The 22,180-nt window shown below is 42.0% G+C and overlaps 6 non-coding genes and 2 pseudogenes across 6 annotated transcripts; all 8 read left to right on the forward strand.

Moving 5' to 3' along the window:
• The first annotated feature begins 151 nt into the window (after nt 1-151).
• Nucleotides 152-329, forward strand: LOC138360536 (U2 spliceosomal RNA; annotated as a pseudogene).
• Nucleotides 330-2,861: 2,532 nt separating this feature from the next.
• Nucleotides 2,862-3,054, forward strand: LOC138360529 (U2 spliceosomal RNA). Its single transcript, XR_011226451.1, has one exon. It is a non-coding gene; the product is annotated as a U2 spliceosomal RNA (small nuclear RNA).
• A 2,530-nt stretch (nt 3,055-5,584) lies between these two features.
• On the forward strand, nt 5,585-5,778 carry LOC138360535 (U2 spliceosomal RNA). Its single transcript, XR_011226456.1, has one exon. It is a non-coding gene; the product is annotated as a U2 spliceosomal RNA (small nuclear RNA).
• Nucleotides 5,779-8,329: 2,551 nt separating this feature from the next.
• On the forward strand, nt 8,330-8,522 carry LOC138360530 (U2 spliceosomal RNA). The gene has a single exon (XR_011226452.1). It is a non-coding gene; the product is annotated as a U2 spliceosomal RNA (small nuclear RNA).
• A 2,551-nt stretch (nt 8,523-11,073) lies between these two features.
• On the forward strand, nt 11,074-11,266 carry LOC138360531 (U2 spliceosomal RNA). The gene has a single exon (XR_011226453.1). It is a non-coding gene; the product is annotated as a U2 spliceosomal RNA (small nuclear RNA).
• A 2,712-nt stretch (nt 11,267-13,978) lies between these two features.
• LOC138360537 (U2 spliceosomal RNA) lies at nt 13,979-14,154 on the forward strand (annotated as a pseudogene).
• A 2,545-nt stretch (nt 14,155-16,699) lies between these two features.
• Nucleotides 16,700-16,892, forward strand: LOC138360532 (U2 spliceosomal RNA). Its single transcript, XR_011226454.1, has one exon. It is a non-coding gene; the product is annotated as a U2 spliceosomal RNA (small nuclear RNA).
• A 2,530-nt stretch (nt 16,893-19,422) lies between these two features.
• Nucleotides 19,423-19,615, forward strand: LOC138360533 (U2 spliceosomal RNA). The gene has a single exon (XR_011226455.1). It is a non-coding gene; the product is annotated as a U2 spliceosomal RNA (small nuclear RNA).
• The last annotated feature ends 2,565 nt before the right edge of the window (nt 19,616-22,180 follow it).

Raw genomic sequence — 22,180 nt, forward strand, 5'->3', positions numbered from 1 at the left:
TATTAGCTTGTATGTAAAATTTTGTATTGTATAAATGTTAGCTCAAAATAATTCACACTATGTAACTTATCTAAAAGCTCCTTTGTAAACCTTAGCTTTTGCTGTAAAATGTTAAGCTAGGCTACATGAAAGCATTGTAAAAAGACACTCTGTACCATTTTTTGAAAATAAAAAATCTGTTCTTATCAGCTTAATATCTGATACGATCCCCATGTGGGATCCTCGATATTAAACTGATTTTTGCAACATGGCGAAGTGCTAGGAGCTTGCTCCACCTTTGCCGCGGATCGGCCCGGTATTGCAGTACCTCTGGGATCGGTCCACTCCCTTCGGGGAGACCAAAAACAACCCTATCAACTAGTCAAAATCAAGTAGGAGACGATTATGTTAATTGGTTATGTACATTAATGAATCGTGTTAATTTGAATTGCAGTAATTACTTCACACCAGCCAACATCGTATGAGGAAAAAGCCTTGGAACGAGCAGCAGAAGTGAGTCAGTCGAGTCCGGGTTTGATGGGTCGAAGCTGAACAACTGCAACGAGTTAGAGGGAAGGAAGGAAGGAAGGAAGGAAGGAAGGAAGGAAGGAAGGAAGGAGAAAGAAGGAGAAAGAAGGAGAGTGAGGTGAGTAATATCATTTAATAACTTTAGATTAAAGATTATGTGCGAGCAAAGAAATACGATGGTTGGTGTGGAAGGAAAGAAGTTGATTTTATGAATGGGGGGGGGGTTGCCAGTTAGTGCAATATTAATTGATTTTGTTTGTTTTCTGAGATAGGTTATATAGGGTGAAGTTTTTCTCTATTTATATAAGTGTGGAAACTGGTTTAGATAGCTTAGTGGTTTGTTATGAAAAGGCTGGTAGAGATGGGTTGAATAGTGTTAGACTTGTGTCTGCATTTAGTGGAGAACTGGATTTGGTATTTAAATGGCATCTAATATGACGTAGTCATTGTGCAAATAAACTCTAAATCAACGGGTTTACTATGATCGAGAACCTAACTATAATAGTTACCCATTGTTGGCATGCTCTTCTTTTTTTTACAGAATTACTCACTCTCCCTTGTGAGGGAGGGAGGGAGGGAGGGAGGAGTGTGTGTGTATATCACTCGGAATTCCTTAGTCGGCTCTGACGGCGAAATTATATTCATACATACATCAAGATTAGACGTTTATCTATTTAATTTACCATTGCTGGAATGTACCAATGCGTAATAAAGACGAAATTCGACTTGAGATGGAGGGAGGTGTTGCTTTGGTGTGGTTTTACACGGCAACTCAACGATCGTTTGCCACTTCCACGCTTGCCTGCCAGCCGGCCAGCCACTAGCCTCAAAGTGAATTCCAGTGTCTTGATTAGCTTTACAATCCATCATTTACCTCAATACACACTAACAATGTGTATTTATATACTTCAATCGAGCATTCGATGCACACATTCACCTGTAATATATACGTCAATGTAACCCAGAACCCACCCAAGTTCAAGCGCACCTGCACTCTCACCCCTCTCCATTTGAATGCTAGTTTCCTATTTAGATTTCAAATGCTTCATTCACCCCTCTAAACACCACCGACGTATATTTACATTCTTTATTTAGGCATGTATGCAGGCACACATTCATTCACGTAAAATAACGAATAAAATTGATATAGAATCTACTATAATTTGCAAAGCGACCAACCACCAAATGTCATTGTGAAAGCTAGTTTCGTAATTAGCTTTGCAATACTTCATTTACCTCCCTAAACACCAACAATGACCGAGTATTTGTATACTCGGTAAAAGCGATGGATGGATTCCTTACACATTCACATATATTAAGCAATGAATTTGCTATAGTACCTACAGTACTCAGACTTCTCGAATTACTTACATCTTCTTATATCTTAACTTTGTTGTTCATTCAACAACAGAGTCGTTTTCCAGGGAATCCCGTTATGTTAGATGATGCATCGCCTCGCCTCGCCTCGCATGGCATCGAATCGCATGTCATTGCATCGCATCGCATTGAACTGCATGGTATTGAATCACAAGGCATTGAATGGCATGGCATGGCATCGTCTGCTCATCACGTCGTCTCTCGTCTCTCGTCTCTCGTCTCTCGTCTCTAGTCTCTCGTCTCTCGTCTCTCGTCTCTCGTCTCTCGTCTCTCGTCTCTCGTCTCTCGTCTCTCGTCTCTCGTCTCTCGTCTCTCGTCTCTCGTCTCTCGTCTCTCGCCTCTCGCCTCTCGCCTCTCGCCTCTCGCCTCTAGCCTCTAGCCTCTCGCCACCCAGCCCTGCCTCGCTTCGCCTCGTCTCCGGTTTGTGAAAACGATGTATCAAGCAAAGTGTTAGATGTGAAAAAGTCGTGATATATATACAAAAATGGAATAGTTGGCGCGTAATAGTGCTGTTCGTTTTCTGTTATGGTATCAGAGAGAGAACGTCTCCTATTTATATTTTTTGACGAGCGTTGGCGTAACAGGCCCCTTGCACTTTTAATTCGTTATTGTACTTTTCAAAAGCTGTAGCTACCTTAAGACACATGACAAATGGAGGTTTATGTATTAGAGTTAAGCGCTATACTCCCTGGCCAGGAGCGAATTCGTGAAACGCCACGCGAGTCTGTTTACCACTTTGCCGCCAGTTACATATTCACTACTCATGAATGAAACCATGTAATATCATGAATTTGCATATATATATAAATTCATTGATCAGGTAAGAAATGGTTAAAGCCTTTACTGCATGGCGTTTATATGTATGCTTGAATTCGAATAGTACTCAACGATAATCACATGCCCTTTTGCAATTGAAACTCGCTACGTGGTTTCTAGCCGCAATTGTTGCCTGGTGTTGCAGAGCAACCATGCATCCTATCGCTTCTCGGCCTTTTGGCTAAGATCAAAGTGTAGTATCTGTTCTTATCAGCTTAATATCTGATACGATCCCCATGTGGGATCCTCGATATTAAACTGATTTTTGCAACATGGCGAAGTGCTAGGAGCTTGCTCCACCTTTGCCGCGGATCGGCCCGGTATTGCAGTACCTCTGGGATCGGTCCACTCCCTTCGGGGAGACCAAAAACAACCCTATCAACTAGTCAAAATCAAGTAGGAGACGATTATGTTAATTGGTTATGTACATTAATGAATCGTGTTAATTTGAATTGCAGTAATTACTTCACACCAGCCAACATCGTATGAGGAAAAAGCCTTGGAACGAGCAGCAGAAGTGAGTCAGTCGAGTCCGGGTTTGATGGGTCGAAGCTGAACAACTGCAACGAGTTAGAGGGAAGGAAGGAAGGAAGGAAGGAAGGAAGGAAGGAAGGAAGGAAGGAGAAAGAAGGAGAAAGAAGGAGAGTGAGGTGAGTAATATCATTTAATAACTTTAGATTAAAGATTATGTGCGAGCAAAGAAATACGATGGTTGGTGTGGAAGGAAAGAAGTTGATTTTATGAATGGGGGGGGGGGTTGCCAGTTAGTGCAATATTAATTGATTTTGTTTGTTTTCTGAGATAGGTTATATAGGGTGAAGTTTTTCTCTATTTATATAAGTGTGGAAACTGGTTTAGATAGCTTAGTGGTTTGTTATGAAAAGGCTGGTAGAGATGGGTTGAATAGTGTTAGACTTGTGTCTGCATTTAGTGGAGAACTGGATTTGGTATTTAAATGGCATCTAATATGACGTAGTCATTGTGCAAATAAACTCTAAATCAACGGGTTTACTATGATCGAGAACCTAACTATAATAGTTACCCATTGTTGGCATGCTCTTCTTTTTTTTACAGAATTACTCACTCTCCCTTGTGAGGGAGGGAGGGAGGGAGGGAGGAGTGTGTGTGTATATCACTCGGAATTCCTTAGTCGGCTCTGACGGCGAAATTATATTCATACATACATCAAGATTAGACGTTTATCTATTTAATTTACCATTGCTGGAATGTACCAATGCGTAATAAAGACGAAATTCGACTTGAGATGGAGGGAGGTGTTGCTTTGGTGTGGTTTTACACGGCAACTCAACGATCGTTTGCCACTTCCACGCTCTGCCAGCCGGCCAGCCACTAGCCTCAAAGTGAATTCCAGTGTCTTGATTAGCTTTACAATCCATCATTTTACCTCAATACACACTAACAATGTGTATTTATATAACTTCAATCGAGCATTCGATGCACACATTCACCTGTAATATATACGTCAATGAAACCCAGAAACCCACCAAGTTCAAGCGCACCTGCACTCTCACCCCTCTCCATTTGAATGCTAGTTTCCTATTTAGATTTCAAATGCTTCATTCACCCCTCTAAACACACCGACGTATATTTACATTCTTTATTTAGCAGGCACACATTCATTCACGTAAAATAACGAATAAAATTGATATAGAATCTACTATAATTTGCAAAGCGACCAACCACCAATGTCATTGTGAAAGCTAGTTTCGTAATTAGCTTTGCAATACTTCATTTACCTCCCTAAACACCAACAATGACCGAGTATTTGTATACTCGGTAAAAGCGATGGATGGATTCCTTACACATTCACATATATTAAGCAATGAATTTGCTATAGTACCTACAGTACTCAGACTTCTCGAATTACTTACATCTTCTTATATCTTAACTTTGTTGTTCATTCAACAACAGAGTCGTTTTCCAGGGAATCCCGTTATGTTAGATGATGCATCGCCTCGCCTCGCCTCGCATGGCATCGAATCGCATGTCATTGCATCGCATCGCATTGAACTGCATGGTATTGAATCACAAGGCATTGAATGGCATGGCATGGCATGGCATGGCATGGCATCACGTCACGTCTCTCGTCTCTCGTCTCTCGTCTCTCGTCTCTAGTCTCTCGTCTCTCGTCTCTCGTCTCTCGTCTCTCGTCTCTCGTCTCTCGTCTCTCGTCTCTCGTCTCTCGTCTCTCGTCTCTCGTCTCTCGTCTCTCGTCTCTCGCCTCTCGCCTCTCGCCTCTCGCCTCTAGCCTCTAGCCTCTAGCCTCTCGCCACCCAGCCCTGCCTCGCTTCGCCTCGTCTCCGGTTGTGAAAACGATGTATCAAGCAAAGTGTTAGATGTGAAAAAGTCGTGATATATATACAAAAATGGAATAGTTGGCGCGTATAGTGCTGTTCGTTTTCTGTTATGGTATCAGAGAGAGAACGTCTCCTATTTATATTTTTTGACGAGCGGTTGGCGTAACAGGCCCCTTGCACTTTTAATTCGTTATTGTACTTTTTCAAAAGCTGTAGCTACCTTAAGACACATGACAAAATGGAGGTTTATGTATTAGAGTTAAGCGCTATACTCCCTGGCCAGGAGCGAATTCGTGAAACGCCACGCGAGTCTTGTTTACACTTTGCCGCCAGTTACATATTCACTACTCATGAATGAAACCATGTAATATCATGAATTTGCATATATATATAAATTCATTGATCAGGTAAAGAAATGGTTAAAGCCTTTACTGCATGGCGTTTATATCGTATGCTTGAATTCGAATAGTACTCAACGATAATCACATGCCCTTTTGCAATTGAAACTCGCTACGTGGTTTTCTAGCCGCAATGTTGCCTGGTGTTGCAGAGCAACCATGCATCCTATCGCTTCTCGGCCTTTTGGCTAAGATCAAAGTGTAGTATCTGTTCTTATCAGCTTAATATTCTGATACGATCCCCATGTGGGATCCTCGATATTAAACTGATTTTTGCAACATGGCGAAGTGCTAGGAGCTTGCTCCACCTTTGCCGCGGATCGGCCCGGTATTGCAGTACCTCTGGGATCGGTCCACTCCCTTCGGGGAGACCAAAAACAACCCTATCAACTAGTCAAAATCAAGTAGGAGACGATTATGTTAATTGGTTATGTACATTAATGAATCGTGTTAATTTGAATTGCAGTAATTACTTCACACCAGCCAACATCGTATGAGGAAAAAGCCTTGGAACGAGCAGCAGAAGTGAGTCAGTCGAGTCCGGGTTTGATGGGTCGAAGCTGAACAACTGCAACGAGTTAGAGGGAAGGAAGGAAGGAAGGAAGGAAGGAAGGAAGGAAGGAAGGAAGGAGAAAGAAGGAGAAAGAAGGAGAGTGAGGTGAGTAATATCATTTAATAACTTTAGATTAAAGATTATGTGCGAGCAAAGAAATACGATGGTTGGTGTGGAAGGAAAGAAGTTGATTTTATGAATGGGGGGGGGGGTTGCCAGTTAGTGCAATATTAATTGATTTGTTTGTTTTCTGAGATAGGTTATATAGGGTGAAGTTTTTCTCTATTTATATAAGTGTGGAAACTGGTTTAGATAGCTTAGTGGTTTGTTATGAAAAGGCTGGTAGAGATGGGTTGAATAGTGTTAGACTTGTGTCTGCATTTAGTGGAGAACTGGATTTGGTATTTAAATGGCATCTAATATGACGTAGTCATTGTGCAAATAAACTCTAAATCAACGGGTTTACTATGATCGAGAACCTAACTATAATAGTTACCCATTGTTGGCATGCTCTTCTTTTTTTTACAGAATTACTCACTCTCCCTTGTGAGGGAGGGAGGGAGGGAGGGAGGAGTGTGTGTGTATATCACTCGGAATTCCTTAGTCGGCTCTGACGGCGAAATTATATTCATACATACATCAAGATTAGACGTTTATCTATTTAATTTACCATTGCTGGAATGTACCAATGCGTAATAAAGACGAAATTCGACTTGAGATGGAGGGAGGTTGTTGCTTTGGTGTGGTTTTACACGGCAACTCAACGATCGTTTGCCACTTCCACGCTTGCCTGCCAGCCGGCCAGCCACTAGCCTCAAAGTGAATTCCAGTGTCTTGATTAGCTTTACAATCCATCATTTACCTCAATACACACTAACAATGTGTATTTATATACTTCAATCGAGCATTCGATGCACACATTCACCTGTAATATATACGTCAATGAAACCCAGAACCCACCCAAGTTCAAGCGCACCTGCACTCTCACCCCTCTCCATTTGAATGCTAGTTTCCTATTTAGATTTCAAATGCTTCATTCACCCCTCTAAACACCACCGACGTATATTTACATTCTTTATTTAGCAGGCACACATTCATTCACGTAAAATAACGAATAAAATTGATATAGAATCTACTATAATTTGCAAAGCGACCAACCACCAAATGTCATTGTGAAAGCTAGTTTCGTAATTAGCTTTGCAATACTTCATTTACCTCCCTAAACACCAACAATGACCGAGTATTTGTATACTCGGTAAAAGCGATGGATGGATTCCTTACACATTCACATATATTAAGCAATGAATTTGCTATAGTACCTACAGTACTCAGACTTCTCGAATTACTTACATCTTCTTATATCTTAACTTTGTTGTTCATTCAACAACAGAGTCGTTTTCCAGGGAATCCCGTTATGTTAGATGATGCATCGCCTCGCCTCGCCTCGCATGGCATCGAATCGCATGTCATTGCATCGCATCGCATTGAACTGCATGGTATTGAATCACAAGGCATTGAATGGCATGGCATGGCATGGCATGGCATGGCATCACGTCACGTCTCTCGTCTCTCGTCTCTCGTCTCTCGTCTCTAGTCTCTCGTCTCTCGTCTCTCGTCTCTCGTCTCTCGTCTCTCGTCTCTCGTCTCTCGTCTCTCGTCTCTCGTCTCTCGTCTCTCGTCTCTCGTCTCTCGTCTCTCGTCTCTCGTCTCTCGTCTCTCGCCTCTCGCCTCTCGCCTCTCGCCTCTCGCCTCTAGCCTCTAGCCTCTCGCCACCCAGCCCTGCCTCGCTTCGCCTCGTCTCCGGTTTGTGAAAACGATGTATCAAGCAAAGTGTTAGATGTGAAAAAGTCGTGATATATATACAAAAATGGAATAGTTGGCGTGTAATAGTGCTGTTCGTTTTCTGTTATGGTATCAGAGAGAGAACGTCTCCTATTTATATTTTTTGACGAGCGTTGGCGTAACAGGCCCCTTGCACTTTTAATTCGTTATTGTACTTTTCAAAAGCTGTAGCTACCTTAAGACACATGACAAATGGAGGTTTATGTATTAGAGTTAAGCGCTATACTCCCTGGCCAGGAGCGAATTCGTGAAACGCCACGCGAGTCTGTTTACCACTTTGCCGCCAGTTACATATTCACTACTCATGAATGAAACCATGTAATATCATGAATTTGCATATATATATAAATTCATTGATCAGGTAAGAAATGGTTAAAGCCTTTACTGCATGGCGTTTATATGTATGCTTGAATTCGAATAGTACTCAACGATAATCACATGCCCTTTTGCAATTGAAACTCGCTACGTGGTTTCTAGCCGCAATTGTTGCCTGGTGTTGCAGAGCAACCATGCATCCTATCGCTTCTCGGCCTTTTGGCTAAGATCAAAGTGTAGTATCTGTTCTTATCAGCTTAATATCTGATACGATCCCCATGTGGGATCCTCGATATTAAACTGATTTTTGCAACATGGCGAAGTGCTAGGAGCTTGCTCCACCTTTGCCGCGGATCGGCCCGGTATTGCAGTACCTCTGGGATCGGTCCACTCCCTTCGGGGAGACCAAAAACAACCCTATCAACTAGTCAAAATCAAGTAGGAGACGATTATGTTAATTGGTTATGTACATTAATGAATCGTGTTAATTTGAATTGCAGTAATTACTTCACACCAGCCAACATCGTATGAGGAAAAAGCCTTGGAACGAGCAGCAGAAGTGAGTCAGTCGAGTCCGGGTTTGATGGGTCGAAGCTGAACAACTGCAACGAGTTAGAGGGAAGGAAGGAAGGAAGGAAGGAAGGAAGGAAGGAAGGAAGGAAGGAGAAAGAAGGAGAAAGAAGGAGAGTGAGGTGAGTAATATCATTTAATAACTTTAGATTAAAGATTATGTGCGAGCAAAGAAATACGATGGTTGGTGTGGAAGGAAAGAAGTTGATTTTATGAATGGGGGGGGGGGTTGCCAGTTAGTGCAATATTAATTGATTTTGTTTGTTTTCTGAGATAGGTTATATAGGGTGAAGTTTTTCTCTATTTATATAAGTGTGGAAACTGGTTTAGATAGCTTAGTGGTTTGTTATGAAAAGGCTGGTAGAGATGGGTTGAATAGTGTTAGACTTGTGTCTGCATTTAGTGGAGAACTGGATTTGGTATTTAAATGGCATCTAATATGACGTAGTCATTGTGCAAATAAACTCTAAATCAACGGGTTTACTATGATCGAGAACCTAACTATAATAGTTACCCATTGTTGGCATGCTCTTCTTTTTTTTACAGAATTACTCACTCTCCCTTGTGAGGGAGGGAGGGAGGGAGGGAGGAGTGTGTGTGTATATCACTCGGAATTCCTTAGTCGGCTCTGACGGCGAAATTATATTCATACATACATCAAGATTAGACGTTTATCTATTTAATTTACCATTGCTGGAATGTACCAATGCGTAATAAAGACGAAATTCGACTTGAGATGGAGGGAGGTGTTGCTTTGGTGTGGTTTTACACGGCAACTCAACGATCGTTTGCCACTTCCACGCTTGCCTGCCAGCCGGCCAGCCACTAGCCTCAAAGTGAATTCCAGTGTCTTGATTAGCTTTACAATCCATCATTTACCTCAATACACACTAACAATGTGTATTTATATACTTCAATCGAGCATTCGATGCACACATTCACCTGTAATATATACGTCAATGAAACCCAGAACCCACCCAAGTTCAAGCGCACCTGCACTCTCACCCCTCTCCATTTGAATGCTAGTTTCCTATTTAGATTTCAAATGCTTCATTCACCCCTCTAAACACCACCGACGTATATTTACATTCTTTATTTAGCAGGCACACATTCATTCACGTAAAATAACGAATAAAATTGATATAGAATCTACTATAATTTGCAAAGCGACCAACCACCAAATGTCATTGTGAAAGCTAGTTTCGTAATTAGCTTTGCAATACTTCATTTACCTCCCTAAACACCAACAATGACCGAGTATTTGTATACTCGGTAAAAGCGATGGATGGATTCCTTACACATTCACATATATTAAGCAATGAATTTGCTATAGTACCTACAGTACTCAGACTTCTCGAATTACTTACATCTTCTTATATCTTAACTTTGTTGTTCATTCAACAACAGAGTCGTTTTCCAGGGAATCCCGTTATGTTAGATGATGCATCGCCTCGCCTCGCCTCGCATGGCATCGAATCGCATGTCATTGCATCGCATCGCATTGAACTGCATGGTATTGAATCACAAGGCATTGAATGGCATGGCATGGCATGGCATGGCATGGCATCACGTCACGTCTCTCGTCTCTCGTCTCTCGTCTCTCGTCTCTAGTCTCTCGTCTCTCGTCTCTCGTCTCTCGTCTCTCGTCTCTCGTCTCTCGTCTCTCGTCTCTCGTCTCTCGTCTCTCGTCTCTCGTCTCTCGTCTCTCGTCTCTCGTCTCTCGTCTCTCGTCTCTCGCCTCTCGCCTCTCGCCTCTCGCCTCTCGCCTCTAGCCTCTAGCCTCTCGCCACCCAGCCCTGCCTCGCTTCGCCTCGTCTCCGGTTTGTGAAAACGATGTATCAAGCAAAGTGTTAGATGTGAAAAAGTCGTGATATATATACAAAAATGGAATAGTTGGCGTGTAATAGTGCTGTTCGTTTTCTGTTATGGTATCAGAGAGAGAACGTCTCCTATTTATATTTTTTGACGAGCGTTGGCGTAACAGGCCCCTTGCACTTTTAATTCGTTATTGTACTTTTCAAAAGCTGTAGCTACCTTAAGACACATGACAAATGGAGGTTTATGTATTAGAGTTAAGCGCTATACTCCCTGGCCAGGAGCGAATTCGTGAAACGCCACGCGAGTCTGTTTACCACTTTGCCGCCAGTTACATATTCACTACTCATGAATGAAACCATGTAATATCATGAATTTGCATATATATATAAATTCATTGATCAGGTAAGAAATGGTTAAAGCCTTTACTGCATGGCGTTTATATGTATGCTTGAATTCGAATAGTACTCAACGATAATCACATGCCCTTTTGCAATTGAAACTCGCTACGTGGTTTCTAGCCGCAATTGTTGCCTGGTGTTGCAGAGCAACCATGCATCCTATCGCTTCTCGGCCTTTTGGCTAAGATCAAAGTGTAGTATCTGTTCTTATCAGCTTAATATCTGATACGATCCCCATGTGGGATCCTCGATATTAAACTGATTTTTGCAACATGGCGAAGTGCTAGGAGCTTGCTCCACCTTTGCCGCGGATCGGCCCGGTATTGCAGTACCTCTGGGATCGGTCCACTCCCTTCGGGGAGACCAAAAACAACCCTATCAACTAGTCAAAATCAAGTAGGAGACGATTATGTTAATTGGTTATGTACATTAATGAATCGTGTTAATTTGAATTGCAGTAATTACTTCACACCAGCCAACATCGTATGAGGAAAAAGCCTTGGAACGAGCAGCAGAAGTGAGTCAGTCGAGTCCGGGTTTGATGGGTCGAAGCTGAACAACTGCAACGAGTTAGAGGGAAGGAAGGAAGGAAGGAAGGAAGGAAGGAAGGAAGGAAGGAAGGAGAAAGAAGGAGAAAGAAGGAGAGTGAGGTGAGTAATATCATTTAATAACTTTAGATTAAAGATTATGTGCGAGCAAAGAAATACGATGGTTGGTGTGGAAGGAAAGAAGTTGATTTTATGAATGGGGGGGGGGGTTGCCAGTTAGTGCAATATTAATTGATTTTGTTTGTTTTCTGAGATAGGTTATATAGGGTGAAGTTTTTCTCTATTTATATAAGTGTGGAAACTGGTTTAGATAGCTTAGTGGTTTGTTATGAAAAGGCTGGTAGAGATGGGTTGAATAGTGTTAGACTTGTGTCTGCATTTAGTGGAGAACTGGATTTGGTATTTAAATGGCATCTAATATGACGTAGTCATTGTGCAAATAAACTCTAAATCAACGGGTTTACTATGATCGAGAACCTAACTATAATAGTTACCCATTGTTGGCATGCTCTTCTTTTTTTTACAGAATTACTCACTCTCCCTTGTGAGGGAGGGAGGGAGGGAGGGAGGAGTGTGTGTGTATATCACTCGGAATTCCTTAGTCGGCTCTGACGGCGAAATTATATTCATACATACATCAAGATTAGACGTTTATCTATTTAATTTACCATTGCTGGAATGTACCAATGCGTAATAAAGACGAAATTCGACTTGAGATGGAGGGAGGTGTTGCTTTGGTGTGGTTTTACACGGCAACTCAACGATCGTTTGCCACTTCCACGCTTGCCTGCCAGCCGGCCAGCCACTAGCCTCAAAGTGAATTCCAGTGTCTTGATTAGCTTTACAATCCATCATTTACCTCAATACACACTAACAATGTGTATTTATATACTTCAATCGAGCATTCGATGCACACATTCACCTGTAATATATACGTCAATGAAACCCAGAACCCACCCAAGTTCAAGCGCACCTGCACTCTCACCCCTCTCCATTTGAATGCTAGTTTCCTATTTAGATTTCAAATGCTTCATTCACCCCTCTAAACACCACCGACGTATATTTACATTCTTTATTTAGGCAATGTATGCAGGCACACATTCATTCACGTAAAATAACGAATAAAATTGATATAGAATCTACTATAATTTGCAAAGCGACCAACCACCAAATGTCATTGTGAAAGCTAGTTTCGTAATTAGCTTTGCAATACTTCATTTACCTCCCTAAACACCAACAATGACCGAGTATTTGTATACTCGGTAAAAGCGATGGATGGATTCCTTACACATTCACATATATTAAGCAATGAATTTGCTATAGTACCTACAGTACTCAGACTTCTCGAATTACTTACATCTTCTTATATCTTAACTTTGTTGTTCATTCAACAACAGAGTCGTTTTCCAGGGAATCCCGTTATGTTAGATGATGCATCGCCTCGCCTCGCCTCGCATGGCATCGAATCGCATGTCATTGCATCGCATCGCATTGAACTGCATGGTATTGAATCACAAGGCATTGAATGGCATGGCATGGCATGGCATGGCATCACGTCACGTCTCTCGTCTCTCGTCTCTCGTCTCTCGTCTCTAGTCTCTCGTCTCTCGTCTCTCGTCTCTCGTCTCTCGTCTCTCGTCTCTCGTCTCTCGTCTCTCGTCTCTCGTCTCTCGTCTCTCGTCTCTCGTCTCTCGTCTCTCGCCTCTCGCCTCTCGCCTCTCGCCTCTAGCCTCTAGCCTCTAGCCTCTCGCCACCCAGCCCTGCCTCGCTTCGCCTCGTCTCCGGTTTGTGAAAACGATGTATCAAGCAAAGTGTTAGATGTGAAAAAGTCGTGATATATATACAAAAATGGAATAGTTGGCGCGTAATAGTGCTGTTCGTTTTCTGTTATGGTATCAGAGAGAGAACGTCTCCTATTTATATTTTTTGACGAGCGTTGGCGTAACAGGCCCCTTGCACTTTTAATTCGTTATTGTACTTTTCAAAAGCTGTAGCTACCTTAAGACACATGACAAATGGAGGTTTATGTATTAGAGTTAAGCGCTATACTCCCTGGCCAGGAGCGAATTCGTGAAACGCCACGCGAGTCTGTTTACCACTTTGCCGCCAGTTACATATTCACTACTCATGAATGAAACCATGTAATATCATGAATTTGCATATATATATAAATTCATTGATCAGGTAAGAAATGGTTAAAGCCTTTACTGCATGGCGTTTATATGTATGCTTGAATTCGAATAGTACTCAACGATAATCACATGCCCTTTTGCAATTGAAACTCGCTACGTGGTTTCTAGCCGCAATTGTTGCCTGGTGTTGCAGAGCAACCATGCATCCTATCGCTTCTCGGCCTTTTGGCTAAGATCAAAGTGTAGTAAAAATTTTGTATTGTATAAATGTTAGGCTCAAAAATAATTCACACTATGTAACTTGTCTAAAAGCTCCTTTGTAAACCTTAGCTTTTGCTGTAAAATGTTAAGCTAGGCTACATGAAAGCATTGTAAAAAGACACTCTGTACCATTTTCTGAAAATAAAATCTGTTCTTATCAGCTTAATATCTGATACGATCCCCATGTGGGATCCTCGATATTAAACTGATTTTTGCAACATGGCGAAGTGCTAGGAGCTTGCTCCACCTTTGCCGCGGATCGGCCCGGTATTGCAGTACCTCTGGGATCGGTCCACTCCCTTCGGGGAGACCAAAAACAACCCTATCAACTAGTCAAAATCAAGTAGGAGACGATTATGTTAATTGGTTATGTACATTAATGAATCGTGTTAATTTGAATTGCAGTAATTACTTCACACCAGCCAACATCGTATGAGGAAAAAGCCTTGGAACGAGCAGCAGAAGTGAGTCAGTCGAGTCCGGGTTTGATGGGTCGAAGCTGAACAACTGCAACGAGTTAGAGGGAAGGAAGGAAGGAAGGAAGGAAGGAAGGAAGGAAGGAAGGAAGGAGAAAGAAGGAGAAAGAAGGAGAGTGAGGTGAGTAATATCATTTAATAACTTTAGATTAAAGATTATGTGCGAGCAAAGAAATACGATGGTTGGTGTGGAAGGAAAGAAGTTGATTTTATGAATGGGGGGGGGGGTTGCCAGTTAGTGCAATATTAATTGATTTTGTTTGTTTTCTGAGATAGGTTATATAGGGTGAAGTTTTTCTCTATTTATATAAGTGTGGAAACTGGTTTAGATAGCTTAGTGGTTTGTTATGAAAAGGCTGGTAGAGATGGGTTGAATAGTGTTAGACTTGTGTCTGCATTTAGTGGAGAACTGGATTTGGTATTTAAATGGCATCTAATATGACGTAGTCATTGTGCAAATAAACTCTAAATCAACGGGTTTACTATGATCGAGAACCTAACTATAATAGTTACCCATTGTTGGCATGCTCTTCTTTTTTTTACAGAATTACTCACTCTCCCTTGTGAGGGAGGGAGGGAGGGAGGGAGGAGTGTGTGTGTATATCACTCGGAATTCCTTAGTCGGCTCTGACGGCGAAATTATATTCATACATACATCAAGATTAGACGTTTATCTATTTAATTTACCATTGCTGGAATGTACCAATGCGTAATAAAGACGAAATTCGACTTGAGATGGAGGGAGGTGTTGCTTTGGTGTGGTTTTACACGGCAACTCAACGATCGTTTGCCACTTCCACGCTTGCCTGCCAGCCGGCCAGCCACTAGCCTCAAAGTGAATTCCAGTGTCTTGATTAGCTTTACAATCCATCATTTACCTCAATACACACTAACAATGTGTATTTATATACTTCAATCGAGCATTCGATGCACACATTCACCTGTAATATATACGTCAATGAAACCCAGAACCCACCCAAGTTCAAGCGCACCTGCACTCTCACCCCTCTCCATTTGAATGCTAGTTTCCTATTTAGATTTCAAATGCTTCATTCACCCCTCTAAACACCACCGACGTAATATTTACATTCTTTATTTAGCAGGCACACATTCATTCACGTAAAATAACGAATAAAATTGATATAGAATCTACTATAATTTGCAAAGCGACCAACCACCAAATGTCATTGTGAAAGCTAGTTTCGTAATTAGCTTTGCAATACTTCATTTACCTCCCTAAACACCAACAATGACCGAGTATTTGTATACTCGGTAAAAGCGATGGATGGATTCCTTACACATTCACATATATTAAGCAATGAATTTGCTATAGTACCTACAGTACTCAGACTTCTCGAATTACTTACATCTTCTTATATCTTAACTTTGTTGTTCATTCAACAACAGAGTCGTTTTCCAGGGAATCCCGTTATGTTAGATGATGCATCGCCTCGCCTCGCCTCGCATGGCATCGAATCGCATGTCATTGCATCGCATCGCATTGAACTGCATGGTATTGAATCACAAGGCATTGAATGGCATGGCATGGCATGGCATGGCATGGCATCACGTCACGTCTCTCGTCTCTCGTCTCTCGTCTCTCGTCTCTAGTCTCTAGTCTCTCGTCTCTCGTCTCTCGTCTCTCGTCTCTCGTCTCTCGTCTCTCGTCTCTCGTCTCTCGTCTCTCGTCTCTCGTCTCTCGTCTCTCGTCTCTCGTCTCTCGTCTCTCGCCTCTCGCCTCTCGCCTCTCGCCTCTCGCCTCTAGCCTCTAGCCTCTCGCCACCCAGCCCTGCCTCGCTTCGCCTCGTCTCCGGTTTGTGAAAACGATGTATCAAGCAAAGTGTTAGATGTGAAAAAGTCGTGATATATATACAAAAATGGAATAGTTGGCGTGTAATAGTGCTGTTCGTTTTCTGTTATGGTATCAGAGAGAGAACGTCTCCTATTTATATTTTTTGACGAGCGTTGGCGTAACAGGCCCCTTGCACTTTTAATTCGTTATTGTACTTTTCAAAAGCTGTAGCTACCTTAAGACACATGACAAATGGAGGTTTATGTATTAGAGTTAAGCGCTATACTCCCTGGCCAGGAGCGAATTCGTGAAACGCCACGCGAGTCTGTTTACCACTTTGCCGCCAGTTACATATTCACTACTCATGAATGAAACCATGTAATATCATGAATTTGCATATATATATAAATTCATTGATCAGGTAAGAAATGGTTAAAGCCTTTACTGCATGGCGTTTATATGTATGCTTGAATTCGAATAGTACTCAACGATAATCACATGCCCTTTTGCAATTGAAACTCGCTACGTGGTTTCTAGCCGCAATTGTTGCCTGGTGTTGCAGAGCAACCATGCATCCTATCGCTTCTCGGCCTTTTGGCTAAGATCAAAGTGTAGTATCTGTTCTTATCAGCTTAATATCTGATACGATCCCCATGTGGGATCCTCGATATTAAACTGATTTTTGCAACATGGCGAAGTGCTAGGAGCTTGCTCCACCTTTGCCGCGGATCGGCCCGGTATTGCAGTACCTCTGGGATCGGTCCACTCCCTTCGGGGAGACCAAAAACAACCCTATCAACTAGTCAAAATCAAGTAGGAGACGATTATGTTAATTGGTTATGTACATTAATGAATCGTGTTAATTTGAATTGCAGTAATTACTTCACACCAGCCAACATCGTATGAGGAAAAAGCCTTGGAACGAGCAGCAGAAGTGAGTCAGTCGAGTCCGGGTTTGATGGGTCGAAGCTGAACAACTGCAACGAGTTAGAGGGAAGGAAGGAAGGAAGGAAGGAAGGAAGGAAGGAAGGAAGGAAGGAGAAAGAAGGAGAAAGAAGGAGAGTGAGGTGAGTAATATCATTTAATAACTTTAGATTAAAGATTATGTGCGAGCAAAGAAATACGATGGTTGGTGTGGAAGGAAAGAAGTTGATTTTATGAATGGGGGGGGGGGTTGCCAGTTAGTGCAATATTAATTGATTTTGTTTGTTTTCTGAGATAGGTTATATAGGGTGAAGTTTTTCTCTATTTATATAAGTGTGGAAACTGGTTTAGATAGCTTAGTGGTTTGTTATGAAAAGGCTGGTAGAGATGGGTTGAATAGTGTTAGACTTGTGTCTGCATTTAGTGGAGAACTGGATTTGGTATTTAAATGGCATCTAATATGACGTAGTCATTGTGCAAATAAACTCTAAATCAACGGGTTTACTATGATCGAGAACCTAACTATAATAGTTACCCATTGTTGGCATGCTCTTCTTTTTTTTACAGAATTACTCACTCTCCCTTGTGAGGGAGGGAGGGAGGGAGGGAGGAGTGTGTGTGTATATCACTCGGAATTCCTTAGTCGGCTCTGACGGCGAAATTATATTCATACATACATCAAGATTAGACGTTTATCTATTTAATTTACCATTGCTGGAATGTACCAATGCGTAATAAAGACGAAATTCGACTTGAGATGGAGGGAGGTGTTGCTTTGGTGTGGTTTTACACGGCAACTCAACGATCGTTTGCCACTTCCACGCTTGCCTGCCAGCCGGCCAGCCACTAGCCTCAAAGTGAATTCCAGTGTCTTGATTAGCTTTACAATCCATCATTTACCTCAATACACACTAACAATGTGTATTTATATACTTCAATCGAGCATTCGATGCACACATTCACCTGTAATATATACGTCAATGAAACCCAGAACCCACCCAAGTTCAAGCGCACCTGCACTCTCACCCCTCTCCATTTGAATGCTAGTTTCCTATTTAGATTTCAAATGCTTCATTCACCCCTCTAAACACCACCGACGTATATTTACATTCTTTATTTAGCAGGCACACATTCATTCACGTAAAATAACGAATAAAATTGATATAGAATCTACTATAATTTGCAAAGCGACCAACCACCAAATGTCATTGTGAAAGCTAGTTTCGTAATTAGCTTTGCAATACTTCATTTACCTCCCTAAACACCAACAATGACCGAGTATTTGTATACTCGGTAAAAGCGATGGATGGATTCCTTACACATTCACATATATTAAGCAATGAATTTGCTATAGTACCTACAGTACTCAGACTTCTCGAATTACTTACATCTTCTTATATCTTAACTTTGTTGTTCATTCAACAACAGAGTCGTTTTCCAGGGAATCCCGTTATGTTAGATGATGCATCGCCTCGCCTCGCCTCGCATGGCATCGAATCGCATGTCATTGCATCGCATCGCATTGAACTGCATGGTATTGAATCACAAGGCATTGAATGGCATGGCATGGCATGGCATGGCATGGCATCACGTCACGTCTCTCGTCTCTCGTCTCTCGTCTCTCGTCTCTAGTCTCTCGTCTCTCGTCTCTCGTCTCTCGTCTCTCGTCTCTCGTCTCTCGTCTCTCGTCTCTCGTCTCTCGTCTCTCGTCTCTCGTCTCTCGTCTCTCGTCTCTCGCCTCTCGCCTCTCGCCTCTCGCCTCTCGCCTCTAGCCTCTAGCCTCTCGCCACCCAGCCCTGCCTCGCTTCGCCTCGTCTCCGGTTTGTGAAAACGATGTATCAAGCAAAGTGTTAGATGTGAAAAAGTCGTGATATATATACAAAAATGGAATAGTTGGCGTGTAATAGTGCTGTTCGTTTTCTGTTATGGTATCAGAGAGAGAACGTCTCCTATTTATATTTTTTGACGAGCGTTGGCGTAACAGGCCCCTTGCACTTTTAATTCGTTATTGTACTTTTCAAAAGCTGTAGCTACCTTAAGACACATGACAAATGGAGGTTTATGTATTAGAGTTAAGCGCTATACTCCCTGGCCAGGAGCGAATTCGTGAAACGCCACGCGAGTCTGTTTACCACTTTGCCGCCAGTTACATATTCACTACTCATGAATGAAACCATGTAATATCATGAATTTGCATATATATATAAATTCATTGATCAGGTAAGAAATGGTTAAAGCCTTTACTGCATGGCGTTTATATGTATGCTTGAATTCGAATAGTACTCAACGATAATCACATGCCCTTTTGCAATTGAAACTCGCTACGTGGTTTCTAGCCGCAATTGTTGCCTGGTGTTGCAGAGCAACCATGCATCCTATCGCTTCTCGGCCTTTTGGCTAAGATCAAAGTGTAGTATCTGTTCTTATCAGCTTAATATCTGATACGATCCCCATGTGGGATCCTCGATATTAAACTGATTTTTGCAACATGGCGAAGTGCTAGGAGCTTGCTCCACCTTTGCCGCGGATCGGCCCGGTATTGCAGTACCTCTGGGATCGGTCCACTCCCTTCGGGGAGACCAAAACAACCCTATCAACTAGTCAAAATCAAGTAGGAGACGATTATGTTAATTGGTTATGTACATTAATGAATCGTGTTAATTTGAATTGCAGTAATTACTTCACACCAGCCAACATCGTATGAGGAAAAAGCCTTGGAACGAGCAGCAGAAGTGAGTCAGTCGAGTCCGGGTTTGATGGGTCGAAGCTGAACAACTGCAACGAGTTAGAGGGAAGGAAGGAAGGAAGGAAGGAAGGAAGGAAGGAAGGAAGGAAGGAGAAAGAAGGAGAAAGAAGGAGAGTGAGGTGAGTAATATCATTTAATAACTTTAGATTAAAGATTATGTGCGAGCAAAGAAATACGATGGTTGGTGTGGAAGGAAAGAAGTTGATTTTATGAATGGGGGGGGGGGTTGCCAGTTAGTGCAATATTAATTGATTTTGTTTGTTTTCTGAGATAGGTTATATAGGGTGAAGTTTTTCTCTATTTATATAAGTGTGGAAACTGGTTTAGATAGCTTAGTGGTTTGTTATGAAAAGGCTGGTAGAGATGGGTTGAATAGTGTTAGACTTGTGTCTGCATTTAGTGGAGAACTGGATTTGGTATTTAAATGGCATCTAATATGACGTAGTCATTGTGCAAATAAACTCTAAATCAACGGGTTTACTATGATCGAGAACCTAACTATAATAGTTACCCATTGTTGGCATGCTCTTCTTTTTTTTACAGAATTACTCACTCTCCCTTGTGAGGGAGGGAGGGAGGGAGGGAGGAGTGTGTGTGTATATCACTCGGAATTCCTTAGTCGGCTCTGACGGCGAAATTATATTCATACATACATCAAGATTAGACGTTTATCTATTTAATTTTACCATTGCTGGAATGTACCAATGCGTAATAAAGACGAAATTCGACTTGAGATGGAGGGAGGTGTTGCTTTGGTGTGGTTTTACACGGCAACTCAACGATCGTTTGCCACTTCCACGCTTGCCTGCCAGCCGGCCAGCCACTAGCCTCAAAGTGAATTCCAGTGTCTTGATTAGCTTTACAATCCATCATTTACCTCAATACACACTAACAATGTGTATTTATATACTTCAATCGAGCATTCGATGCACACATTCACCTGTAATATATACGTCAATGAAACCCAGAACCCACCCAAGTTCAAGCGCACCTGCACTCTCACCCCTCTCCATTTGAATGCTAGTTTCCTATTTAGATTTCAAATGCTTCATTCACCCCTCTAAACACCACCGACGTATATTTACATTCTTTATTTAGGCAATGTATGCAGGCACACATTCATTCACGTAAAATAACGAATAAAATTGATATAGAATCTACTATAATTTGCAAAGCGACCAACCACCAAATGTCATTGTGAAAGCTAGTTTCGTAATTAGCTTTGCAATACTTCATTTACCTCCTAAACACCAACAATGACCGAGTATTTGTATACTCGGTAAAGCGATGGATGGATTCCTTACACATTCACATATATTAAGCAATGAATTTGCTATAGTACCTACAGTACTCAGACTTCTCGAATTACTTACATCTTCTTATATCTTAACTTGTTGTTCATTCAACAACAGAGTCGTTTTCCAGGGAATCCCGTTATGTTAGATGATGCATCGCCTCGCCTCGCCTCGCATGCATCGAATCGCATGTCATTGCATCGCATCGCATTGAACTGCATGGTATTGAATCACAAGGCATTGAATGGCATGGCATGGCATGGCATGGCATGGCATCACGTCACGTCTCTCGTCTCTCGTCTCTCGTCTCTCGTCTCTAGTCTCTCGTCTCTCGTCTCTCGTCTCTCGTCTCTCGTCTCTCGTCTCTCGTCTCTCGTCTCTCGTCTCTCGTCTCTCGTCTCTCGTCTCTCGTCTCTCGTCTCTCCTTCGCCTCTCGCCTCTCGCCTCTCGCCTCTAGCCTCTAGCCTCTAGCCTCTCGCCACCCCAGCCCTGCCTCGCTTCGCCTCGTCTCCGGTTTGTGAAAACGATGTATCAAGCAAAGTGTTAGATGTGAAAAAGTCGTGATATATATACAAAAATGGAATAGTTGGCGCGTAATAGTGCTGTTCGTTTTCTGTTATGGTATCAGAGAGAGAACGTCTCCTATTTATATTTTTTGACGAGCGTTGGCGTAACAGGCCCCTTGCACTTTTAATTCGTTATTGTACTTTTCAAAAGCTGTAGCTACCTTAAGACACATGACAAATGGAGGTTTATGTATTAGAGTTAAGCGCTATACTCCCTGGCCAGGAGCGAATTCGTGAAACGCCACGCGAGTCTGTTTACCACTTTGCCGCCAGTTACATATTCACTACTCATGAATGAAACCATGTAATATCATGAATTTGCATATATATATAAATTCATTGATCAGGTAAGAAATGGTTAAAGCCTTTACTGCATGGCGTTTATATGTATGCTTGAATTCGAATAGTACTCAACGATAATCACATGCCCTTTTGCAATTGAAACTCGCTACGTGGTTTCTAGCCGCAATTGTTGCCTGGTGTTGCAGAGCAACCATGCATCCTATCGCTTCTCGGCCTTTTGGCTAA

This window comes from Procambarus clarkii, unplaced genomic scaffold (assembly GCF_040958095.1).
Source record: "Procambarus clarkii isolate CNS0578487 unplaced genomic scaffold, FALCON_Pclarkii_2.0 HiC_scaffold_113, whole genome shotgun sequence".
NCBI lineage: Eukaryota > Metazoa > Arthropoda > Malacostraca > Decapoda > Cambaridae > Procambarus > Procambarus clarkii.